Here is a 24,211-nt window from a genome sequence, read left to right on the forward strand (position 1 = left end):
CTTTCTGGCTGCACTAGCTTCTTTCAAGTCTCAGCAAAATGTTCTCCTTTCAATAATCTTATGAAGTATGTAAAACAAGTTGTATTTCCATTTTACAGGTTAGGAAACTGAAGCTGTAAAAGGATGTGATGTGTCCCTGATCACACAGAATCAAACTCAGATTTCCTAATTCCAAGTCCAATAATATTCTTCGACTATATAAAGGACCAAAGTCTTTTGGTTGGAACTGAGAAGCACAACACACTGTCTCTCTAACTAGTATGTATAACTACCAAACATATTCATTTCCAATTTGTTATTTTGGAAAATTTTTTTTGCCTTTTTTTTTGAAAGGCAATTGGGGTTAAGTGACTTGCCCAAGGTCACACTGCTAGTAAGTGTTAAGTGTATAAGGCTGGATTTGAACTCAGGTCCTCTTGACTCCAGGGCCCATGCTCTATTCACTGCACCACCTAGTCACCCCTAGAAATTAATTTTAAAAGACAACTTCCTTTATGAGGATGGCCTAAAGGGGAAGGGGGAGAAATGGCTTAAATAAGCATTCAATAAACAGTGTTCATAGCACTGCTGTAGGTGAGGTACAAAGTTTAGATTGTAAACCAAGCTTTTAAGGGAGAAAGATTGTCTCATGAAAACTTCTAGGAAAACTGGAAAATTGGCAGAAATTAGGTGCATAACAACATCTCATACCATATACCAAGATAAGCTCCAAATGGGTTCTTCACTTACATATAAAAAGGTCATTATAAACAAATTATAACAGCAAGAAAGAAATTACCTTTCCAATCTATTGATAGGAAAAGAGTTCATGACTAAACAAAGGATAGAAAGAATCATAGAAAACAAAATGAGCAATTTTGACAACATAAAATTTAAAAAGATATTGCATAAAACCAATGCAATTAAAATTAGAACTAGGGAAAATTAAAAAAAATTTGCAGAAAGTTTCTCAGATAAAGATCTCATTTCCAAGATATATGACTAACTGATTAAAATTCTTAAGAAAAAGAGTCATTATTTTATATGATTTCACATGTATAATTGATAATATACTTCTTGCCTTCTCAATGGGTGGGGGAGGGCCAGGAGGGAGAGAATACTAAACTCAAGTTAAAAAAAATTGTTTTTTAAGAAATAAAAGCATAGGATTACCATAAAGATGCAATAAAATAATTTAAGTAAAATGATCTGCAAACCTTAAAAGAAAATAAAGACTATTCCCCAATCGATAAATGGTCAAAGTATAGGAAAACAGATGCTTTCAAAGGGAGTAATCCACTTCACTAATAATTAGTGACTTCAAGTTAATGTGAATAGAAATGAAAATTAAAGAAACTCTGAAGATCCACCTCATACTCAGATGGACAACATGGACAAAAAAAGGGAAAATGACAAATGTTGGAGGGACTACTGAAAAACAGACACATGCAATGCACTATTTCAATCTATGAATTACATCAGCCATTCTGGAGAGCAACTGGAAACTAGACCAAAGAGTCACTAAAATGTACATATGCCCTTTGATCCAGCCATAGCACTACTGGGCTTATTATCCAAAGAGATCAAAGAAAGAGAAAAAGGATCCATATTTACAAAAATATTTACAGCAATACTTTTTTGTAGTGGAAAAGAACTAGAAAATCAAAGTGTGTTTATCAACTGGGGAAGAGCCAAACAAATGTGAATGTTATGAGATATTATTGTACCTTAAGAAATGGTGGAGGGATGGTTTCAGAAAAACCTGAAAAAACTTATATGAAGTTAGACAAAGCGAAGAAAGCAGAACCAGAAGAACATTTTATATAATAGCTACAACATAAAGAAAAAACAACCTTGAAAGACTTTAGAACTTTCATCAATACAATCACTACTCATGATTCCAGAGGAATCTAGGAACCCATCTCCTGACTTTAGATATAAAGAGACATATATTTTTGGATATGGACAATGTAGGAATTGGTTTTATTTGTGACAAGGGTTTTCTTTTTCTTTTTTAATTTAGGAGAAAGTAGAAAGGATGAGGATAGGGATAGGATTTTCCTCCCTCAAAAGAATATGAGAAGAAAACATAAAGGAATCATAAGCAGGATAGCTTTGAAAGTTGCACGTTAAATTCATTGCCTACATAAAAATAAAAGCAAGCTCTACATAACAGAGATGGTTTTCTATGCAATAATCTTCTCCTGTTCTACAATGTGTATATATTCACATATATACATATATATGGAAGTGATGCACATATACATACATATATACATATATATGTGTGTGCATACATATGTATACTTGCATATATATGCCTGTTTTCTTTGGCATTTAAATTCATTATTTTAAAAAATAAAATAAAAAAGTAAAAGACATATTGCTATTTTGATAAGCTTACAGTTTGGCAGAACACTATTATAATAATTAGCTATTTTTAAGCCTAGGGACAATAGAATGACCCCTAAGATCTTTGTAATTTCCTTTTTTTTTTCTTCTTTGGCTTTAGGGAGTTTATATTGAAAGGTTATTAGTTTAATCACAATCATTGAGCCCCTGGTTAGGAAAATTCCTAACCTTTAGGCAGAGACTTGACTTTCTAAATTTACATTCATATCTATCTCTAGTTAAGCCCTGGATTCTTTGTGGTTGAAGCAAAATTCAGGTTACTAGAAACATTTGTGTAATGAAACAGAAGATTTACATTACAGTGTTTGTGGATAAACAAGCACCAGGAGGGGAAGTTGGAGAAAAAAAAGTAGACAGACTATTTCTTGGGATTTCCCTCAGTCAAGTCAACAAGTATTTATTAAGCATGTGCTATGCTGGGGATACAAAGAAAAGCCAAGATAAGGAGCTAAAATCAAATTGGGAAGACAACATGCAAATAATTCTGTACAAATAAGTTTTATACAAGATAAATTGGAGAAAATCAGCAATGGAAAGGGGAACTGAAAAAGTCTTCTTTTAGAAGGTGGGTTTCAGCTGGGACTTGAGGGAAGCTAGCACACAGAGAATGTAAAGGGAAAGATTCCCAGCATGGAAATGTCTGGAGTTGGGAGATGGAGTGTCTTGTAAAGGAATAGCAAGGTGGTAAATGTCACTGGATCACAGAGTATGTTGGGGGTGAAGGTTAAAGGGTGTTTGTGAAAGATGCTCGAACACTGGAAAGGTAGGAAGGGGGCAAGTTATGAAGGACTTTAAATATCAGAAAGACGGTTTTAGATTTGATCCTGGGAGGTGACAGGGAGCCTCTGGAATTTATTGAACAGATGACATTGCCAGACCTGCCCTTTAGGAAGATCTTGACAGCTAAATGGAGAACAGATTGGACTAGAGAGAGAATTGAGGCAGGGAGACCAAATCAGAAGGCTATTTTGCAACAGTCTGGGTGTGAGTTGATGAAAGCCTGCACCAAGGTGGAAGGAGTGTTAGAGAAGATAAATGTTATGTAGACTCCGAAGGACTTGACAACAAATTGGATCCAAGTGGAGAGATACTAAACTGTAAAACAAAGAGATGACAAACCATAGGAGCAGCTGAGATTATCAAATGAAATAGTATAGAGGGAGAACAGAAGGCCCATGATAAAACCTTGGGGGACATCCATGGTTAATGGGCATTATCTGGCAAAAGCTCCAGCAAAGTCCTCGAGTAGTTTGGCTATACTAGAAGCATTAGCATGGGTCTTGGGTTTCAAGATACCTGCAGAGCAAATTGTTCTCCTAAATATCTCCCTATCCCATCCCAGTACTACCTCCTCTTTCCCCTTTTGTAGCTAGCCCTGGGGCTACTGGTTCTTAGCTCACTTCTGTATGCTGGCACATTTGTTTCTAGACCCTTAGAATATCCGATTCTGAGGTAATTTTTCCTTTTATACAAATTCTTTAGGTAGTGTCCAAATACAGAAAGTTGTGCTTTGTGTATCAAATTTTCATTATATAAATTTGACAAAGTTGATAAAGAATTCTGAAATTTATTTATTCTAAAAAAAACCCCACCTATGTTAACTTTGCTGTACTACTATGTTCTCTGTCTCTGCTCCTCCCCCTCACCTGTTGCTTAGCAGCACTCCCTCTCCCCCCATTAAAAAAAAATCCTCCAAGTGAAAGCTGTAGAATGGTTGGGAGACCACAACTGCCGGATTGAGGTTTTGTCTTGAGACCTCCTGTGCCCAAGAGTAGAGACCTTTTGCCCCACTCTGCTCTCCCACCCATGTGTCTATGCCATATGTCTGTCTTCCATCCATCTTCACTGGGTACCATGTGTTTGTCCCTGGTCCCCACATGTTGCCTGGCCTCTCCTGTCTGTGTCTATGTGTCAAACCCAGTGTTTTTCTTCTCGGTTCCAGCAAGGACCCCATGTGGCTGACCCCAGACTAAGTGTTCCTACTCTTGTTCTTGCTGCTCTGTCCCCAGAGGCCCACGTGTCATGTCCTTAAACCTTGTGCCAGTCCTCTCCTTCCACAGGTTCTACCCCTTTCCTGCCTCTCTCCCTCCCTCCCTTCCCCATGTCTGTGGGCAAATTCTCATTGCCTAAAAATCATTTTACATGGAGGTCTACAGAACTGTCCACTTATGTATAGAGTTCTGCAGAACAGAAAACTGTATCTTACATTGAATTTGAATGATCTAAAGAGATGTACAGGCCCTGTTTGAATAAGCTGATTTAGTCAAGAACTGCTATATTAAGAAAGTTGATTGCTTTTAAATAGGTGGGATAATGATGGAATTCCACCTTTAGATGTGGATCAAAGGATTTAAGTTAAAAATATTCTTAAGCAAATCTCCTTTAATCAAATAATTTGAAGATAAAGAAATGAACTTCTAGGGAGGTTAAATAATTTGCCCAAAGACAGTGGAGAGTAAGTACTGTAGAAAAGCCAAGATTCAAGCTAAAGTCTTCAAATTTCCAGAATGTATAGAGTTGGTTGGTTGTTGTGCTTCATTCTTGAAGAGGACCAAATGACATCGCTATGTTGGAGTCAAGGTACAGTGTGCCCTACTATGGCTGATCAAACCAATACGAGCTTGGAACACTCTACCACAGGTTGCACACAAATAATCCAAATGAACATTTGGAGTGAAGATGTCTCTAAATTTGTGCATCTCTTGTTTCTTTTGAGCTGTGGTCATTCTGCTTCACTCATAGAGCACAGCACCTTCTTAGATGTGGGTACTACATACTGGGTGGCCCTATGCTAGTGCCTCCCATGTCACACAATAGATTTTAAAGTTCTTCAGAGAGACCTTGAGAGTGTCGTTGTATCATGTCTTCTGACCACCACATGAGTACCTTCCTTGTGTAATTTCTCCACAAAATAGTCTTTTAGACAAATGTACATTTGGCATTCAAACAACATGACCAGCCCATAGGAGTTGCACTCTCTGCAGCAGCTTGACTGGCAGTTTTGCTCGAGAAAGGACCTCAGTGTCCAGTACCTTATCTTGCCAAGTGATCTTCAAAATCTTTCTAAGACAATTCACATGGAAGCAATTCAGCTTCCTGGTATGGCACTGGCATACTGTCCAGGTTTCACAGGCATTACTGTTGTATACCTAGACAATGTTTGTTGATTAGAGTTGAGTTCTGACTCCATATTTGCCATATTACATTGCCTTTCATGTTTCATTTGAATCCAATACCATTTAAAAACAGTCAACTAAGTATAGGAAAAGGTTAGCAGTGAACAAGCTATTAAGATCTACAATGACAGGGATATGTCTTACCACAAATCTAAGGAACTTTTGTCCAGCCCAGTTTAGTCATAAAGGAACTGAAAGTTTTCAGCTGGTATAACTTTGGAGGAACTAACTGTAAGGAACAGAGAGCTGAAATGGGAGTATCTCAACAGAATCCAAAACCAAAGAGTTGTCTTGGTATTATTTGATTTAGGGCTCTAAATTCTCTGGGGCCTAAGGATTAGATTGCTTTGAAAATCTGGACATCTCCAGAGACTTACTGAAAGTAAATGGTCATGGAGAGGTGTTCACTTTGGGGCTTTGAGATTCAGTCCAGAATCTGCCTTAACAAAACAGGGATTTGAGGTATAAAAAATATTTTTCTTCAAATTCTTCTTCAAAATGTTGGGAAATGAGACTGCACTGACCATATTTGTCCTGAAACAGAGTTCAAGACTGAATTTACCAAAAAGGTTAGGTGGATATACTAAGAGTCAGGTTCTGTTCTAGTATAAATTTTAGTGCTCTCTTGCCAGATTAGAGTGTTTGAAGTATGGAAGAGCAGATTAAAGTCTTCTAGCACTGGTTCTCCTTAATTGGTTATCAAACCTAGATGTGGGCAAATACTTAAATTCAAAGTCAATTTAGATTTCAATCCATTAACAAATATTGATCAAGCACCTACTTTGTGCCAAGCTAGGGAGAAGGCAGGGTGGGGGGAGTGGTATAAATATAAAAAATGAAATTATCCCTACTCTCAAGGAATTTATTCTATGGAGAGAAATAATGTTAAGTTTTTTTTTTTTTACAGAATTAATATATTTAGAAAAAATACAAAATAAATACAAGATAGTTATGGAGAAAGCACTTGAAGCTGGGAAAGGGGACCAAGAAAAGATTCATGTAAAATGTGGTGCTTGAGCTGTATCTTGAAGGGAGAAATTCTATGACACTAAGGTAAGAAGGGAAATAATTCCAGGAATGGGGAGGAAGGGACTGGATGCACAGAGCACCCAGGGGAGATGGAATGCTCTGGATGAGGAAAAGAGAGAAGGGCAATTTGTCTGGGTCAGAATTTGAGAAGAGGAGTAATATATGAGGCTGGAAAGGTAGGCTGAGGTCAGGCTGTAAAAGGTTTTAAAAGCTAAAAAAAAGTTAATTATAGTTTATTCTAGATAGGGAGACACTGGTATTTGAATACCTCACAAAGATGGTGATACCCTTGATCTTGCTATCACCCACAAACTCACCGCCTCCATGTTCAAGAATTCTAAAATCTTTTTATCTGATCATGATCTATTGCCTCTCTATCTCTCCCTCTGTCTCTCTTAGTAAACCCTGCTCTTCACACCATTACCTTAAATCCTTCAACTACTTAATTCTCTCCTAGGCCATTACCCTTGCACTAATCACTCTTTCCCTCATCTTGAACCCTGGTGAACTAGTACAACTCTACTCTACCCTCTTCCTCAAGGCCCTAGTCCCCTTACCATATTGTTGATTTCAGCTTGCCAAGTCTAACCCTTGGATCACTCCCCACCACCCACCACTTTTGTTCCTTACACATGAATGTGGATACATGCACATATGCTACTAAATGAAAGTGAAGAAAAACACATAACCCTTCTAAATGGGTCTACTACAAATTTATATTAGACAACCTCAACTGAGTCCTCAGTGATGCTAGGCAATCTTGCTATACCTCCCTTATCAACTCATTATCCCACTCTCCACAGCAGCTCTTTCATATCTCTTCAAACTTTCCATGGCTTCTCCTCCCCCCATTTTTTCAGCAGAGAACCTTGCTTCATATTTTACAGAAAAAAAAATTGGAGACATTTGCCATGAAATTCTTACTCCTATCACTCATATGCCTTCTGGCGCTATCTCCTTTACTCCAATCTCACAACAAAAGAGGAGGCTAACCTGGCTAACCTTTCTACCAATACAAGTGATACCATTCCATCCCATCTCTATCAACAGATTGTCCCCTATGTCATCTCCATTCTATCACTTATCTTCAATCTCTCCCTAACTATTGGCTCTTTACCTACTTCTTACAAACATGCCGTATCTCCCCATCCTCAAAAAATCCTCACTTGATCCTTCCATCCCTGCTATGGTCCTACATCTCTTCTGCTCTTTGTGGCCAAACTTGAAAAGACCATATAAAATAGGTGCCTCCTCTTCCTATCCTCTCATTTTCTTCTTTCCCTCAGGGTTACAATTCTGTTTCCAACTTTTAATCATCTCACCAAAACTACTATATTCAAAGTTACCAATGATCTCTTAATTGACAAATCCAATTGCTTTTTCTCAAGTCTCATTCTCAACCTTTCTGCAGCCTCTGACAACTACTAAATGCACCACCATCTCCTGTTTCTCTTCTACCTATCATACAGCTTTCACAGTCTCCTTTGCTGTATCTTTATCCTCATCAAGCCCTCTAATGGTAGGTGTCCCACAGGTACTGTCTTGGGCCCTTCTCTCCCTTTGTACTCCTTCACTTAGTGATCTAGTTAGCTCCCATAAATTTAATTATCTTCTCTAGGTCAATGATTCTCAAATCTATCTGTCCTGTTCTAACCTCTCTGCTGTCTTCCAGTCTCACATCTCCAAATGCCTTTCAGACATCTTGAACTGGATGTCTAGTAGACATCTGAAACTCAACATGTCCAAAACCTAAACTCTCTTTTCCCCAAACCTTTTCCCCCTGAAACTTCCCTATTAATTTCAAGGGCAACACCATCCTCCCAGTCTCCCAGGTTCAAAACCTAGACTTCATCCTCAATTCCACTATCTCTCATCCCCCGTATCTAATCTGTTGCCAATTTCACCTTTGCAACATCTTTCAAAATTAGTTGCCTTCTCTTTTCTGATTCTGGTGTAGGCTCTCATCACCTCATGGTTGAACTATTGCAAAATTCACATGCTAGTAGCTCTGTCTGCCTCAAGTCTCTCCCCACTCTAATCCATCCTTCATCCAACCACTAAAGTGATTTTCTTAAAGTGTAGGTCCAACTATATCACCACCACCACCAACCCCACCCCGCCTCAACAAACTCCAATGGCTTTCTATTGCCTCCTAGATCAAATACTAAATGTGCTGTTTGGCATTCAAAACCTTTCATAACCTCCTCCTACCTTTCCAGTTTTCTTACACCTTACTCCAAGCTGAGTACTCTTTGATTCAGTGACACTGGCATCCTTGTTCTACAAACGAGACAATCGACCTCTTGGCTCTAGGCATTTTCTCTGGCTATTCCTCATGCCTGGAATGCTTCCCTTCCTCATCACCACCTACTGGTTTTCCTGGCTTCTTTTAAATCTCAACTAAAGTCCCATCTTCTACAAAGAGCCTTTCCCATCATTAATTCTAGTGCCTCCCCTTTTAATTATTTTCTATTTATCTTGCATATAGCTTAGGTTTTTGTCTTCACCTTTGCTTGTTGTTTTCCCCATTATATTGTGACCTCCTTGGGGGCAGGAGCTATTTTTGCCTCTTTTTGGCATATAGTAGGCACTTTAAGTGTTTACTGACCGATTGGAATGGGACCATCAGACCTATGATTAAGGAAAATCACCCTGGCAGTCATGTGAATAAATGAAAAAACATTTACTAAGTGCTATGTGCAAAGCACTGAACTAAAGGATAGGGATACAAACCGAAAAGACCTGCTTTCAAGGAACTTACATTCTGATGGGGAAAGCCAACACAATAAGTTTTAGCTGCAAGTCAGATGGAAAGGCTCAGTAGTACAGAGGCAAAGTAAACTGTAGAGCATTTTAAAAATATCATTTCCATTGATAAAACCCTATCTACTTCTGGCACTAAACCATTTGACAGTGCCAAAGACTTTCGTAGCAAGAATTTTCTTTTCTAAATTGTTTGTCAGTGGCTAAGCAGGGTTCCATTGCTTATGGAAGCATGAAGAAATTGCTGGGTTGCAGGGTTAATTACTTGGATGATGGCTTCAGGGATCAGGATGTCTACACTGGGATCTGAGAGGGGATGCTCATGGTTAGACATCCCTGGCATACTCAGCCTCCTCTCTCTATGTTCTGCTGCTCCAGCTCTATTTGGCTTGCCTGTCTGGTGGGCAATAATTGATTTGGAATGGCTGTTCCCTCCTCATCAGGGATTGTTCTCTATAATGATGGTCTTGAGGTCAAGGCTAGAGGTATGGTTAGGAAGTATTGCTATTCCCAGGGCTCTTGGTTTTACCATACCATTAATGGTAGTAGTTGGTGTTGGTGAGTTAGGATAGTAGGTCCATTTTCTTTTTTTTTTTTTTAAGCAATCGGGGTTAAGTAACTTGCTCAAGGTTACACAGCCAGTTATTTCTGGGTGTGGTGCTGAGTATCTGAGGCCGGATTTGATGCAGGTCATCCTGACACTGGAGTCGGTGCTCTTACTCGCTGAGCCACCTGGACGCCCCTGTAGGTCCATTTTCAACAACAGTGGTTGAATAATGCCTTTGGGGGCTAGGAAGGAAGGCCAATAGTATTCCCAGGTATCTTGAGCCTCAGCACCCTGAGTTGTTTCCATGAGGGTCGTTTCTTGTTTCTCCCTTAAGAGTGCTTTATTGTAGGCTAGCTTGCCTGCCTTGAATGGCAGGTAGTGGAAATAGCTGGCTTGTTCTCCATAGGGGTGATTCCCCTGAACAAGGGCTGGTGGAGAATGGCTTGTTCTAGGCACTCGCAAACTCTGAGACAGCTCTTTGTAAACATACATGTAATCTACCAATGTCCTCCCCTATTTCTGGCATCTGATTAAATTCTAGTATATTTAGTATGCTCTGGCCATATTTTCTCAAGGTCAGGCTACATTTCCACCTGCAGGGTTCTCTGGTACCCTAAAGATTGGAGTATTTTTCCCCACTGCCATATACTCAAGCCTGAACTGGCTGTGTTTCACCCATTGTTAGTGTGCCAATGGTCAACATTCCAGTTCCATTTAGCTACTTGACAGCAGGTAGCTTTTCCAAGGGACATTTACTTCAAAGACATAGGAAGAATAAAGTGCATTTCCCTAATACCTCAAAAAGGCCTACTCTTCTCTATACCACCTCAGTGAGGGAAGGGTTAGGATGTAGCATTTATAAAGTGTTTATTACTTACCAGGCATTGTGCTAAGCACTTCACAAACATCTCATTGACCCTTACAACAACCTTGTGAGGTAGAGCCTCATTTTACAATTAAGACAAAAGTTAAGTGACTTGCCCAGGGTCACACAGCTAGTAAGTGCCTGAGGCTGGATTTAAATTTGGATTTTCCTGACTCTAGCACTCTATCCACCTAGTCACCTAACTGCCTCTAAGGTAGGGAGGAATGGAGAAGGCTCAGTTTTGTTCCCATTAAGTTCAAATCCAAAGGTAGTAGAATTTGTCATCATCTCTGCTTCATCTGGGCAGGGAACTCCAATATCTTTTTTACTCCTTAGGATGCACTGATACTGAGCTCTAGCTCCCAGATTCCTATGTTCCTCCAGCCTTTCAAAACTTTCAAGGCCAGAGATTCTACTTCTTTCATTGAATGCCACTAATGAAGGAGTCCCCAAGATCCCCCAGAAGTGGGCAGGCAAAGAGATTGTGACTGATGCTGGGAGGCCTTTCTGAGGATGTTGATGTTCTGGTGGTGAAGCCAAACGAAAAAAGCACCTCCCAATTATGAGGTTAGTCAACCAAAACTAGCTATGTGAATGTCGGCACCTTTTCCACAATCTCTCCAAGGCTTACACTTGCACTTCTCCCTTATACTTGATCAGAATTCTCCTAGAAGCAGGCTCTCCAGGTTCTTCAGGTGGAGAGATACCATCCCAGGTGCTCTGAGCATGAACCAGAATCTCATTACACTAGGAACACCTTTTCAATATTTACTCTAATCATTTCCTTCACATTCCATAGTTCTGTCAATACTTTTTTCTGTGCTCTCATTCTTTCCCCTTCTCCATATTCCTAATTATCTCTAGATCCTGAGCCTTTCCACTCGGGATAATTGTGCTAATTATTACTCCCCTCCCCTTAAAGCTTCCTGATACCAAGATGTGAGCCAGGGTGAACTCTGTTTTTGAAATACTAAAATACCACATTCATTTAAATGACCTGAAAATAATGAAATGTTCATTTTAATGAGAAAAAAGGTCTGAGCATCACTGTTAAGATCATCTTCTCCAACTTCAGATCCCCTATGCATTCTCCACAAACAGCAGCCACCCGATCTTTTCAGCCTTCCCTTCTATTACTTCCCTTCACTAACTCTAATCAAAGCATTCCCTGAACAGTCTTGTGCTTTCTCATCTCTATGCCATTCAGGGGCTATTCCTTGTGTTTTACAAGGCTGTCCTATGCTCACTTTATTTACTGAATTCCTACCTATGCCTCATTGAACTGCTTCTACCTTTATGAAGCCTTCCCTGATTCCTTCCCCTCATCCTACCCCATCAGTTACCATTAACAACCTTGGTGGGGGGGAGGGCCCTCAGAATACATTGCTTTGTTCCTCTAAAACATTTATCATATAATATTGCTCTTTGAGGGAAGAGGTCATAGAGGTCATCTAATCTAATCCACATGGAGCAGCTAGGTGAATAGAGTGCCAGGTCTAGAGTTAGGAATACTCATCTTCCTGAGTTCAAATCTGGCCTCAGACACTTAGTAGCTGTCTGTGATGCTGGGCAAATCACTTAACCCTATTTGCCTCAGTTTCCTCTTCTGTAAAATGAACTGGAGAAGGAAATGGCAAGCTACTTTAGTCTCTGCAAGGAAAACCCCAAATGGGGTCATGAAGAGTCAGACATGACTGAACAACAATCTAATCTGCTCACTTTGCAAATGAGGAAAGAACTATTTTTCCTACGTATTACCTTTGTAGCCTCTGCTCCTAGCACTGGTTTTTGTACACAGTATGTCTTTAATAAATGCTTGATAAAATTATATTTGCATCTTAATGGTCAAACTTCAAGAGGCCAAGGCCCATGTCTCATCTAAGTCTGTATTTCCCAGGTACTAGCAAAGCTCTCTGCACCAGTGAGTATATAAGTATTGCTCAGTGTATGTAATAACATATATATAATATATATAACAATGTGAAAGTGTAAAACTTTTGGCTTCATTTTACAAAAGACTATACATATGAAAGTGAGAAAAAAAGACAAAGTGGATAGTTAGCTAGTGGGAGGAGGAATACCTGGGTTCAAATTTTGCATCTGACACATGTTGGCTATATGATCCCTGGTAAGTCATTTAATTCTCGGTAGGAATTAAAGTTGGAGAGACAGTATCAACATGCATTGGTAATGAGTGTTTCCTTATTCTGGGGTTCCCTATGCTACTGAAATTGTAAGTACAGTTCCTATCCCTATTGTAATAAAAATTGCACTGCTTCTTTGTGGAACTGTTCATCACATTTAAGGGAAATCAGCCCATCAAAAAACATGGGGACACTTTCAGTAAAGAACGATAACATTAAAAAGCTTTACAAGAGAATCACCGGTTTAGATTTTCAATGCTTGGAATAAATCACCTAGAATTAAGAGTACCCCACATTGATACAATTATACAAATCACATATGCAAAACTGTATCTACCTTTCAGTTACAGTTTACAAATTTGTGGTATATAAAAAACGGAACAGCCGGCCTGCTTCAAGATTCTCTCGCTTCACATCCCTTGCAAGCCTCTCATTAACTTGTACATGACTTTAATCAATGCTGAAGCACACCAAAGAACTCTGCTTCCAGACTGAGCCATAGCTTTGGGGAGGAAAATTAATTCAGGAAAACAATACCACCCAGATTAACAAAAGATTTCTTGTACTTAAAGGGGGGGGGGCTTCTTTTTAAAAAATAAAGCCAAATCCCCATAAAAATTATTTATAAAAATCTAAATAACACCATTTTAAGGAGCTTAATAGAGAATTTGTATTCAAGTCTAAGGGAAAAAAGAAAGAGGAAGTCTGTGAAACAGAAAACATTACACACATGGAAAAACAAACGACCTCATATTGAACAAACAAAATGCATCACCTTCAACACACCATGCCAGCTAAGATTAGGACTTGGCCTATCTTCTGACATAGCAATTTCCTCTCAGAGCCGACTTGGGCTGAACCCCCAGTGGCCTTTCTGAGGGGGCCGGCTCACTGGCTCGCAGTCACGGGGTCATAGGGCCGGGAGCTGGCAGGGGTCTCCAGGGGGTCCTCGAGTACAAGCCCTGGATTTGACACGTGAAGAAAGGAAGGGCCAGGGGGGAAGGGGCGCCCCCGGGGCACACAGGTGGGGCCACGGCATCATTACAGGGCGGCCTGGCCCAAACCCAGCCTTTGGCACGAAGGGAACCTGGGATACGGTGCCTGGGTGAGCCTTAGCCGTCCCAAGGTCTCCCACGGTGGGGGGGGGGGCCGGGAGAACCCCCACCTCCGGGCTTCTCCTCTAAATGCAAGCCCCTTTTCTATGGCGGGCTTAGAGAGACTGGTCTGGAGGGCTGGCTGTCCCTAGGATCCGCTGTCTGCCTGGAAGCCATCGCCAAGCCTCAGTTTCCTCATCTGCAAAATGGGCAGGTAAGAGGAACTTCCCCTGTGGAGGAGGGCTGAGGGAGGTTTCGAGCCTGAGGCTTCGGGAGAGCTGAGAGGGAAAGGAAAGGACCGAGGGCTGGCCGGGGAGCGGGAGGGGCTGGGAGGCCTGCCCGAAGAGGTTCGGCAGGGGCGGGAGGAGGAAGGCGAGGCGAAGCAGGGTGGGGCGGAGCGGAGCCGGGGTGAAGGGGTTAGAGAACAGGCAGGCGAGGCGAGGCCAGAGACCAGCAGAGCGGGCTCTGCCCCCGCCCGGGGGGAGGGGAGGACTGGGCTGGGCGGGGCTGGGCCGCCGCGCTGGGGGTGGGGCGGGCTCGGAGGTGACGGTTGAAAGAACGTTGGAGCTGGGGGAAGGGAGGAGGGGGAGGGGCGCGCACTCAGGAAGGGGCGGGAAACCCGCGAGAGCACGATCGCGAGCAACGCCCGGAGAAACCAGCGCGCGAGCTATGGAGCGCGCGGGCGGGCTGGGCTGACTCTGGGAGGGAAAAGGGGAGGAGCCAGGCAAACCCGCCCCGCCCCCTCCGGGCGGAGGAGGTGCCCGTGGCAGCTCACCACCGGCTTCCTCCGCGTAGAATTGTGGGGGCGGGGGTGGGAAGGACTTTAAGGTAAAACCTGTCCCCCAGTGGCTTTTTTTCACCCCCTACCTAGGGGAACTGGGGAATTGAATGTGGGAGGAGGGAGTTCCCTAGTTGTGTCAGGGGGGTAAAGAATCCGCTCCGGGATTTCCCGCCCTCTTTAAACTCTATACACTGCTCGAACGCACTTGGACCCTTCCGCCGCCTCCGCCGGGACTCGTTCCGCTTCCCCCACGCTTCACTTCCTTTGAGAGAAAGATGAGGCGGGCAGAATCCCCACGGTCCCTCTCCCCCAAGCCCGTCCACTTTTCGAGGACAGATCACCGTGTTCCTGCTCGGGAGCGCGTCTCCCTTCCCTCCCAGTGCGGGCTGGAGGGACTACTTGACGCGCGGCACGCCGCGTGCGTGCGCTCGGGGGAGTGAGCTCAGAGAGCTTCCTGGAAACTCCCGCCTCCCGAAGTCAGGGGAGCGGGGCCGGGAAGGGCGGTGCGGCTCTGCCCCCCCCCCCCTCCCCGCCCCCGCCTAGCTCCACGCTCGCAGCGAGCGGGAACAACAGGCTCCCGCTGCTGCCCCCTGCCGGCGGACTCGGCGCGCCCCGCCCTGGGAGCCTCGCGCGCCCCGCCGCCTCTGTGCGAGGGTCCGCGTGCGCCTCCGCGGCGACGCTGCGCGTCTCACGCCTAGGGAGAGGAGGGCTGGGCGCCGGGTCGGGCCGTTCCTTGCCGTGGTTTTGTAACATTTGGGAGCAACCCCCAAAGTTACCGATTTCCTGTAAGAAACCCTGAAAGTTGCGTTAGAGGAGCCCCGCGGGGCCAACGTGCTCCCCGGCCGGGGGTGGGGTGTCACGCTCTGAGGCCGCGACTCAGCCCCTCCCCGCCCCCCTGGGTCCGGTGACCTTCCCGAGCCCTGAACAACAGGAAGTGGTATTTTGGGACTCCGGGACGGCGGCCACGCTCTCCCTGCTTGGGAAGGCGCCGAGCAAGCCGCCCCGAGCCGCGGTCCCGCGCGGTCACGGGCTTGCCTCGGGCCGGCTCGCTCGGCGGCTCCCGGGGCCCACGTGCTCCCAAGGCTCCCGAGAACTTTTCTGGAAGAGTTGTCCCAGTTAACCAGCGGGCGCCAATCGTGAGCCGTAGGAAAGGGCAGGAAAGGCCGGCTGGGAAAGAGCCGCGTTGCAACATCGAGCCACGTTTTCTCGATTTCCTGATGTTTTAAAACTCAGGCAGGGACCTCGTGTGCCAGACATTCAGGGCAGCGAGAGTTCCGGCTGCCAGATCACCAATTTCTCAGAATGAGGGGTGTTCGACCAGATTGCTGCCAGGCCTCATAAACAGGCACTAACAGCACTACCGTAATTAGACCTTATTATGTTCCTCATTTGATCCAGTGCACGATGAAATCCCCAAGCCGGGTGTCACTAGCTGTCTCTTCTCCGGAACAGAACACAAGGGCGTTTTATGCGTAATCTGTGTCTGTTTGCCGTGCTTGTCTGCCCTCTGTTTTTACCCCTCGCCAGTCATATTTCCCATTTCTTCCTAAACACAACCAGATAGATATAGGTCATTTTTCACACTGCTGTAGGAAAAAAAAAATCATCAGTGCTGCACCAAAAATAATTTCTACAGAGAGAGAACTTTTCCGAAGAAAAAAGGCTTTGGCCAGGAAACTGAATTTTGTTTAACTTGAGGTCCTCAGGCTTTCACTATGGCTTGCTGAGCATAGTTAAACCAGCCTAATCACTTTCTTTGTTCTGAGCCTCATTGCATTTATTTTAACATGATTTGAAACGAACCAGATGAGCTAAACGGTTTTCATCTGTAGACCATATTTCTGATAAATTTTGTCCATTTTTGTACCACCCTGATATTTTAACAGGGGAACCTGGAAATGCCAAAGTGCTTTGTTCGATGCTTTTGTGTGTGTGTTTTGTAACCACACCCAGAGATTTGAATGCACAGCTGTGGATAAAGATTGAGAACACAGACTATTTAATTTTATCAGTAAATTATAACTAGAATTATAGGAGCCAAATTCAGATTGCTGTCAGGAAAAAGAAAGGAATTATTGGATGGGGAGAAAAAAAAAAGTTTATGCTTCATCTCACCCATGAACAGTTTCTCATTTACCTAACTTTACTCCTTCCACTTAAGTAACTGTTTTACCCTGTTCCTCATTTGCCAACACAGTTAAAAGTCATGCACACACAAATCATTCTTGTCTCCTTAATGTCTATATTAGCCTTTCTGAAGCCTCAGTTTCCTCCTAAAATCAAAATAAGGTGTCATGTGTGCTGGAGATACCAAGTGAATTGTATGAATTTTAAATAAATGTATGTGGTGACTACAGTTTGAAATAACTTTTTAAAGTCAAGTTTTATTAAAAAAAAACAAACCAGAATTTTGTATCAGTTTGGATGAAGGCCAGGCTTGTAGTAAGGAAGACGACATCAGATCCTACTTCTAACACTAGCTATATAGTGATTTTCTTAACCTTTTATAGTATCTCATACAACCCTCAAATTGTCAGTTTGACTGAGCTGCAGGTCATCGTGGGTGAAGGAATTCACCACACCTGAAGTGTGAATTGGCAGGTTAGGTCTTCACATCAAAGTCATTTCTAGAAATTTTTTGTGACCCCCCCCCCCCTTACTACAAACCACTTAGTGAGCCTGCCTTATTTGAGGGGGTGACACATAGAGGACATCTCCCGGTGATGAGATCCAGACCTTCAGAAATGGGGTGAAGCTGCTGCTAGAGTACTTACTGTACAAGGTGGGGGAGTTCAGCCTACTAATTAATAGCTTATCATTTTAACTAATTATTCTTTCTAACTAGATGTTAAGTACTCTTGCTTCTGTACTCCAGAAAGGCTGCAAATACTGTCAGTACCCCAGTAAGTTTAATGCCTTCCAAGTTCACTAGTGGCACTGGGACAAAGTAGCAGTTGCCATGCCCTTGGTTCTGGCTCTGTGTTGGGGACAGGCAGGCATAGAGCACAGGAAGGCACAGATGTGCATCCACACACAGTGGAAGATAACATTCACTTACCTCATGGGGTTGTGCACTGCAGAAACATGAGGTGTTATAAAATGAATCTTAAAACCAGGACTCAATGAACCAAAGCTACTAAAGCCTGTAAGTGGGCAGTTGCCCTCATATGAGCCTAAAGGAGGAAACCGATTGCATGAGAGAGTTAGCTCCTTTTGATCTGTCTTTTGAGGTCTTTGCAAAAATACTGGGGAAAGAGGCTTCTCTACTTCAAAGCTGGTCATCTGTTGGCCTGTATGCACCTCCAGTTAGTTCACCGCCTAATCCCTTTTCCACTCAGAAGGCACCCTATATGATCAATGTCTGGATCATGTTTTCACCAGAACTGGAATAAAAGTGAAACATGTTGAGATATGCTTGGGCAGAGAATTCCCAAATCAGATTACCCTCTTGGAAGCACAGTCTGACTGCAAAGCATATGTGGTATAAAGGCTAACAGGGCCAGGCATGACCTATTGCAGTTAGTAATCATGTTTTAGAAATACCTAACTTAACTCTGTGGAAGCCTGACATTATAAAGAAGCAAAATGTTTAGAATAAAGTGTGATGTGCCTGGTGTTAGACAGTGTAGGAACTGGGATAAGGGGGGAAGAACCACAAAGAAAAATAAGGCAGCAAGTCAGATCGATAAATTGAGAGTCTCAGGTCAGCCTGTTACCTGACCATCTCCCCCTTCTGGGCCTCAGTCTCCTCATCCTCATGACAGTGGATAAAGCACTAACTAGACTTGGAGTCAGCAAAACTAGGGTCAGTCACTTCTCTTTGTAAAATGGGGGTAATACCTGCACTGCCTACCTCACGGTTCCTATGAGGCTCGAGTGACAGTTTAGGTGAAGAGCTTTGCAGACCTATGGAAAAGTGCTATATAAACGTCAGTTATTTTTAGTAGCTGTAAAATGAGGAGGTTGAATCCTATAACATCCCAGTTCTTTATAGCTTTAAATCTTGTGATCCTAAAGGTAAGCATGGGTACATGTAGAGTTTAGTGACATAAGAGCAATGATAAGGGTCAGGGTCACCCATAAGAAAGAACTGGAGGTGGGGTGAATAGGCATAGAACATTAGAGCTGAAAGGGACTTTTTGAGGTTGTCTAGTCAGTATTTTAGAGATAAATAGGCAAAGAGTTTAGAAGGCTTGATCAAGGTGACATCAGCCAGTGGCAGATGGGGGAAAGGGGAAAATAGATTCTTGTGTCCATTGAAATCTGCAGGTGAATTAAGTATTTATGAATTTGACAATAAGAAATTCTCCAGCCTTAAGCATGTAGTTCCTGGGGAATTTGGGTTCCATCTACCTGACCCTGATAGGTGATCATATGACATTTAGTATCCTTAGGGCACTGATGGATCCTGAGCATCTACATTCCTTTGAGTAGCCACCAGAGACCAGGCCTTCTGATGCTCTCAAATAGTTTTTTAAGATAGAGGAAAGAGAACCGAGGCCTTGATTAGTCCCTACAATTCTCTTCTTTCTTCCACATCTCCATGTTCATGCTGTCTGCTACATTACAGCCACACTGCAACAACTGTGAAATCCCTGTATCCAACCATAACCTACCATCCTTCCAGCTTCCCCAGTGTCTTGCTCCTTCTAATCCCAACATCCATCATTGCTTCAGTTCACTTCTTTGTTTTCCCAGGCTGCCACCCCTGTTCTGGCCTCACTTTGCTTCCTTTAAGATCTTGACCATTTTGTTAACTAGTTCAACTTTATGCTGTTAGACTTTTGAATCCCTTATTCCATTGTCCTATTGCCCACACCCCCTTTGAGATGCCAGTCCTGTTTGATACCCCTCCACCCCCATCCTCACCCCATATAGCTTTTCCACTCCTGCTTACCTGCTGCCAGTGAAGTCACAACAACTGTAGTGATTAGGTCACCTACAGATTTGTTATTCAATTCCAACAGGGTCCTGCTGCACACTAGTTTTTTTTTTTTTTTTAACTCTTCCATAATTAACTCTATTGAACTCCTGACAATGGTTGTTCCAAACCTCTTCTTCTGGCCACATGTATGACTACCTCCCTCCATGTTAGCAGAGGTGTCCTAAGAGCAGTAATCTCCTAGGGCCTTGCTATTCGGGCTGAGCTAGATTTTTCTAAGACCCTTGCATACTAGGTTGATTTTTCCTTTAAAGGCATTGAAACCAATTTTGGGACTTAATTGGCTCAGGGGACATGCCTGAATGCCGAAGCAGTGTCTTAGTGCAAGAGGAGTCAGGACTTCCTCAGGCTTCCCACCAGCAGTCTAACATGACCAACATAAAGACAGGAAAGTGACCCCCAACTAAATCAGTGCTTTATTCCTACTAAATTTCCTTTACTTGTTATGGTTAAGTAAATCTTTTATTAACTGCCAGATGATATACAAATGGCTTATTTTTTTCTAATCCTGAACCCGAACTGCTGGACTGGCCCAATTCAGGCTTGATCCACACACAAGAAGACTTTGCCTCATAGTGTACTGAAAAAATAAGATTTTCCTTCTAGAGTACCTTCTTCCCAATTCTACCCTCAAATCACCTTAATATCATCTCCATCTTTTCCCCTTTGTTCCAGTCTCAGAGGATGAGGTGACCCTTTTCCACAATGCCAGTCCCTTTATTTGTGCCTTTGATTGCATTTCCTCCTTGATCCTCCAAAAGCATTCCCCTTTGATGGTCCACTCTCTCTTTAGTTTTCCATCTCTCTTTATCTGTTGGTTTTTGCTTCTAACTAAAATGTCATATCTCCCCATTATACACTCCCCAAAAAACCACTTCAGTTGACTCTACTGTCCCCAGAAGCTATTGTCATATATCTCTCCTACCTTTAACAGTCCAACTCCTAGAAAAAGATATTTACCTTCATTGCTTTTATTTTTCACCTCCCACTCATTTCTCAAACCTTTTAAATCTGAATTGCTTCCCCACCATTTGATAAGTTTTCTACCATGTCACCAATGAACTCTTTTTAATACCTCCTCTGGGGTTACTCCCCCAACTTGTATTTGAACTTGTGGTTCGGATTCCTAGAAGATGGTTGATACCTCGGGTTCTAGGGATAATCCTGTGGGTAGCTGCTCCTACTACTATCGTTCTTGAGCCCCCATTGGTGCACCTCCCATTAATAATCAGCCAGTAGACTTAATTAGCTTCTTCCTTTTTTTAAAGACTTGGCTTTTAACAAAAGCATTTGCTAAGATGGTATACAAAGAACCGTTGGTACCAAACATTCTAAACCTGGAGCATCCTCTTACACAAATTACAGTGTCTATGGCAAGATGAAGCTCAGACAGAATACAATGGCAGTGAGACAGAGTATAGGATCCTTGTGTGGCAAAGGTTACCTCATAATTCCTGGTGTTGGACGTCCTTTTTCTCTATGTTCAGTACTCATGCAGCTCTTGCTCCACTGGACTCTGAGGGTCAGTGTCATTTTTGAAAACATAGCTGATAGTGGTCTCTACTCCAAGAGGATATGCTCCTTGACACTGCCTTCTTTCTTAGGGGACTGACTCTATTCATCCATCCATTCTCTTTGTGCTCTCTGCTCTTGTCTATATAGATTGTCTACTGCTCCAGGCTCTCTGATGAGATGACCAGTTGAGGGAAGGGAGGAGAAAAAGTCCCTTTCTGCTACCCAATAGCAATTCCCTGTCAGAGGTTTGGTTTTTCCTCAGACAGTCCACTTGTATAGCCAATCACACTATTCCCTTCTCAATTCAATCAGAGGTTTGGACTTGATAAAGGAACTGAGTTTAGCATCTTGTTTACACATTAAAGCTTCATTGTGTGTGACCGCACTTATATTTAATATCATATGATTACATTGAGGGTGCAGAGGTGGATCTTTTTCCATTACATCTTTGTTGCTAAATTCAGAGGCCTTTTTCTCATTCCTCATCCTTTTTTACCACTCTACAGCATTTGCCACTGTTGACTGTTCCTTCCTTCTGGATGCTGTCTCCCCTCTCCCCCACCCCAATTTTCTGTTGTTCCTCTGTTGTGATTCTCTTCCTACCTTTTGGACCATTCTTTTCTGCCTTCTTTGCAGAAGTATTATCCATGATCCACTTTCTATATGTGAGTGTATCCAAAGGTCCTGTCTAGAACCTTCTCTGTTTCTCTCTCTCTCTATTCCCTCAACAACTTCCATGGATTCACTTGTCATCTCAGTGTGGACATCTGTATATCTATAAATCTGTGCATCTAGCCCTTTATTTCTCCTAAGCTCCAGCTCTACATCTCCAGTTGCTACTTGCCATTTCTATCAAGATGTCCCATAAGCATCTCAAACTCAGTATGCCCAAAATAGAATTCATCTCCCTAAATTCACCCATACATTATCTTTCCTGTCTCTGGTGAGGGCATTATCATTCTAGTTGCTTAAGTTTGAAAACTAAGGGTTTTCTTTGACTTCATTCACCCTGCCCATCACATCCAATCAATTGTCAAATCTTGTCATTTTGACCTCAACATCCTTTCCCCTTCTTTCTACTCACACTCCAGTTAGAATAGCAAGTTGGATCTCCAGAAGGTGGCTACTACTTCTCTCCTAATGGTTCTAAGGATAACCTGGAGGAATTAGGGATGATTTCTAGTACTATCACTCTTGAGCCCCTATCTAGTATATTATACTTAATATCAATCATTTGTTAATACTCTTCTAGTACCATTTAATCAATCAACATCAATTAGGTTTTACAAAGGGATTTACTAAGAAGTAAATCAACAACCAATGTACAAAACATCTGAAACCTGGAGCATACTCCTCTCTGCTACAGCGGACCCTGCAAAAGTGGGTTCAGACTTCAAATGGTTGCTACAAAACATTTCACCCAAGTTCACCTCTGAGTGTGGCATAGGGTACTGGGACTCAGCTATAGGGTCAGATCATTGATGGGCTGGGTCAAGCAGGTCACTAAATGGCTTCACAATTTCTAGTCTCTGCATGGATTCCACACTGGGTTAGGCTGCTGTGGCTACTGGTAGACTCTTTAATCGACTATATTTGAAGGCTCTCTGATGGTCTTCAGACCTTTCAAAACTTAAAGGTCATAACCTAATCTTTTTTTGTCTTTTGGTCTCTGGATACTTATTCACCTAAGATCAGGAAAAACTGAAACATAATAGAGATAGGAGAAAGAGACTTGGCATTCATAGCCACATGGTGGCTGGGTAGGGAGATGAGGCAGCCATAGCAGAGTGCTGTTGCTGCTGCATTTCCTCTCACCTGGAGATGCATAACATTTTTTCCTTCTAACATAAAAGATACCAGGGGAGAAAGAGTATTTATCTTTTTGAACCTTTTATGTGCACACTTAGTTTTTGCCCAATGGCCAGTTAAAAGGCTTTTTTTTTGTCCCCTTGCAGTCAGCTTAAAGGAAATAGGGGATACTTGTGCATGCTCTGAATTAAGGAAAGAAAGTGCCTCTTCACGTACTTTGAAAAGAATCTTCACTAAGCCTCCATGTGGACATTGTGCAAGGTCTAAGACCTAGGTTTAAGGTCTCATTGGTCAGTCACTCCATTATAATCTTAATTCAAGTCCTTAGCCTTTTGGGCCTATACTATTGCAATGGTTTCCAATTTGTTTTCCCTGAATTGTTCCCGTTTGTAATCAGTCCTCCATATAATTGCCAAATCAATATTCCTCAAGTGCAGGCCTGACTATATCATTCCTTTGCTCAAGAAGCTTTTATGGCTCCCCATTTCCTTTAGGATAAAATTCAGTTTCCTCTCAGCATTTGTATTGCCCTTTGTAATCTGGCCTCAGTTCCTCTTTCCAGGCTTATTTCACCTTACTCCTTGTATACTTTAAACTTGCTGTTTCTCATACCTGATGTTTCAGTTCCCACTGTTATGCCTTTGTGCAGGCTGCCCCTTGTGCCTATGCCCTCTCTTTTGACTTCTGATTCCTGGAGCCCCCAACTCCCTTCACTGTTTAGTTCAAGTGCTGCCTCTTCTCAAAGACCTTTCCTGACTCCCTCTAGTTATCACCTCCTCCCTTAACTATATGTTATATACAACCTATATTTCATTATGCTTACATGTTATATCCTTCAGTTTTACTAAGCTACTTGAGTCAAGGACTATCTCACTGTTGTTTTAGCACATTGCTTGGTACATAGTATAGGCACTTTATAAATGTTTGTTGAATGATTGCAATTGCAGAAGCAAACAGTATGGTTAAGTAATGTGTGATGATTATAGGTGAAGGAAATTCCTAAAGACTTTCCAAAAGATAATTTCCAGCAGTATATGTTAACTGCTGGTAAACAATAGTTCCAATTAAACTTATTGTGAAGGCAATAACATTTCATAAACATTCTGTAGAATGTCGGAGTCAGAAGGAACTTTGGAGCAAAGACTAGGTTCACAG

General features: G+C 42.4%; 1 long non-coding RNA gene across 1 annotated transcript in view; it reads left to right on the top strand.

The window, feature by feature from the left end:
* The first annotated feature begins 13,570 nt into the window (after positions 1 to 13,570).
* The window catches only part of LOC138154566 (uncharacterized), a 39,453-nt gene continuing 28,812 nt past the window's right edge, over positions 13,571 to 24,211 (top strand). Inside the window, exon 1 of the long non-coding RNA XR_011166637.1 lies at positions 13,571 to 14,223. This is a non-coding gene — a long non-coding RNA (uncharacterized lncRNA). The remainder of the gene's footprint in view (positions 14,224 to 24,211) is intronic.

The sequence above is a fragment of the Petaurus breviceps genome, unplaced genomic scaffold, assembly GCF_028583685.1.
Source record: "Petaurus breviceps papuanus isolate PSGF00001 unplaced genomic scaffold, PetGlider_PUasm1.0 91041, whole genome shotgun sequence".
Classification (NCBI taxonomy): Eukaryota; Metazoa; Chordata; class Mammalia; order Diprotodontia; family Petauridae; genus Petaurus; species Petaurus breviceps.